The following is a 2,968-nucleotide window of genomic DNA, read 5'->3' on the forward strand; positions in this document are numbered from 1 at the left end:
GTCAAGTCATGGAAGAAGCCCATGTGCCCATTGACACATGAATGGATTAATAAATTGTGATATATATATATACCATGGAATACTATGCAGCCTCAGAAAAGACGGAGACTTTACCTCTTTTATGTTTACATGGATGGAGCTGGAAAATACTCCCTTCTTAGTAAAATATCTGAAGAATGGATGAAAAAGTATCCAATGTATTCAGTACTTTTATGAAACCTATTTATAATTACTCACACTTTCTCATGAAAGATAGATCACAACTATAGGCCAGAATAAAGGAGAGAAGTGGAGGGGGATGTGAGGAGATGGCAGAGGTTTGATAGAGTGAGGGTAAATGGTGGGACCTCACCTATGGAGTATATTGCAAGGGTACAAGTGAAATCTATCAAGTATAGAACATAAATGTCTTAACACAATAAAGTAAATGAGGTGAAAGCTATATTAGTTTGATGTAAACATTCCAAATTGTATAAAAAATCAACACATTGTACCCCACAAATGCATAAATGTATTCATGATCTACATGTAAATGACTTAATAAAAGGAAAAAAAAAGCTAAGCATAAAAATACACAAGCTCCCCTTTCTCTTTGGGTCATCATTTTATGAAGGCGCTCATGCCACATAAAACTTACAGTAAACAAAACAATAAATGTGCATGCTTTTCTTTTGTTAATTTGTATTTTGCTCTAGGGGTCTCTGCCACAAACCTAATCATGGGTAAGGAAATCTTCCCTTGCCTACAGTGGAATCAAAAAGGGCACACTGGATATATTTTCAACCCAGTGAGACAATTCCACCCATTCCATACATCTTATTTACTCACCAGGCAAAATTACTGATAAATGGATCTGTTACTCTACTCTTGGCCCATTTGATGAAGATTTGTAATGGCTGCATTGCTGCCTGTGTGCCCAGCATGGAGGGCCTTGCAGGGGAGGGTGGCACTGGGTCTTATGGGCCACTCAGGGGAGAGGCTCTAATACCTGAGCAGAGGCATCTAGGGAGAGCTGGAAAAGAGTATGGGAGACTGCTCGCTCTGGGTCTTCTTGGGGATTTCCTTTTCCCCACACCTTTCCTTCACCCCACCACGAGTGAAGTTCTTCAGGGGCCCTTTGTCACTGGAAGGCCCTCATCATCACAGCTGGATGTCAAGATGGTCTCCAATACACTATGTAGCCTGAGAATGAATTTATAGCTTCTGGGTAGCTGGGAATTAGGTCTTATGCGTATTAGAGCCCTGGTGAAGCCTTGAAAGATTCTACTCCGAGCACACAGATTGTAGATTGTGATCAAATTCTGGAATATCCATGTTACTTTCTTAACCAGCCTTGTTTCTGAGTGCTGGTATCTTTGATCACGACTACAAAGTGATTTGAATGTTTGTGAACAATGGTTTCTTTGTGAACCATTTATAAACTTAATGTGATCACCCATTGAGGCCTACAGACTGCAGAGATGAACATCATAGTGATGTAAATATTGTGCGCACGGAAAAAAAAATTGTAATAGAGATATCTGGGCTAAAGTTGTCACAGAAGGAAGGCTCACTCTTAGAGCAAGAGAGTACATAATATAAAGAAAAAAAAGATGATTTTTAAAAAGGAACATTGGAATAAATGAATTCTTTGTTTTCCTGTTTCTTTATCACTAGAATCCACTTCATGATAAACTTTACCTCATTACTGTTCTCCTAGTGGGCCTTATAATGAGGGAAAAAACTCAAAACGAATCTCTCTTTGTGACATTTTGGTTATATAACCTTATTCTGGGATTCCAGCATCGTCAGTAGAGGCTCATATTCAAATCCAGTTCATAGAATAAGCCTTTGTTCACATTTGCCTCTGTAGCCTCAATCCCTCATCAGATGTCAACATTAATTCAGCTTGGTGGACATGAAGGTTTGTTACATCACAGAAGAAAGCAAACATTGTTTTCTCAGCAATGAGCAGCAGCTGATGAAAGATGGGACCCTAGGGTTACGCTTTTATCTTGAGTCTCCAGGAAGGTTGTGGTGCTAAGAGATATTATCCATTCTTCTCATAGTTTTAAAGATCTCTAGGCCTCCCATGTGCTGTGAGGTGAGAGAGGATTTAAGGTCTTTCTGAGAATAATTCCTCACATTACTGTGGTTTTCTATTACTAATACAACCACTTACTTTCCCAATACCTGGGACACATTTTTTTTTCCTTTTTTGTTTCCAAGATACCGAACACAAGGGGACCCCTCTTAGGTAAATATCAGATTGTTTACATATAGCTCCAAGGAGTTTGGATTATTCATCTTCTGATTTCCTCTTTGCTTTTCTAAGAAAAGTGCAACAGTATGTTTGGGAAGACTAAAGAAGTTTTGTTTAGGGGAAAGAATGTAACATTTCCGCTGGCCTTCTGTTGTTATTTATTATTTATAACCAAGAGTTGTAATCCTACCCTTCCCGGATCCACCTATCGTAAAGGGCAATAACGCAACAGAATCTTTTTTTTTTTTCTGCACACTCAGATGTTTATTGTTTCCCCAGCTCCCTGGTGTTAAAGATGCAGGGTCAGGGGGCTACAAGGCTAAATAAGACTAGGTTCCTATCTAATTCTTCTTATCGTAATTGCCAGCACTCTTGTAGTCATCACACAGCCTGAGTTATCTGTCATCTCTTCCCATCCTGCGATGCGCTTGCCACTCTCACCAAAGCGCTCTTTGTGACTGCCGGTGTATTCGCTGGTGTCAGTCAGATGGTTCCACTGCACCCACTGTTGTTGTTTTCTACAAGCCAAAAATAATGGATTTGAGCCCTCTTTCTCCCCCTCCCCAAGATGGCTTTGAGATACTCTTACTCTACCTCAGGAATGGGACTGCTTCTCTAGGGCCCAGCTGCCGCTGTGGGCAGGCGCTCTAGCTAGAGCCGTCCACTCACAAGGGAAGGGGAGTCCAGAGTACAGGGGGAAGGAAGGGGAGTCCAGAGTACAGGGGG

General features: G+C 40.8%; 1 pseudogene; it reads right to left on the reverse strand.

The window, feature by feature from the left end:
• Positions 1 to 2,583: 2,583 nt before the first annotated feature.
• The window catches only part of LOC100954173, an 800-nt pseudogene continuing 415 nt past the window's right edge, over positions 2,584 to 2,968 (reverse strand).

Source organism: Otolemur garnettii, unplaced genomic scaffold, assembly GCF_000181295.1.
Source record: "Otolemur garnettii isolate 467f Iridium unplaced genomic scaffold, OtoGar3 scaffold00280, whole genome shotgun sequence".
Lineage (NCBI taxonomy): Eukaryota > Metazoa > Chordata > Mammalia > Primates > Galagidae > Otolemur > Otolemur garnettii.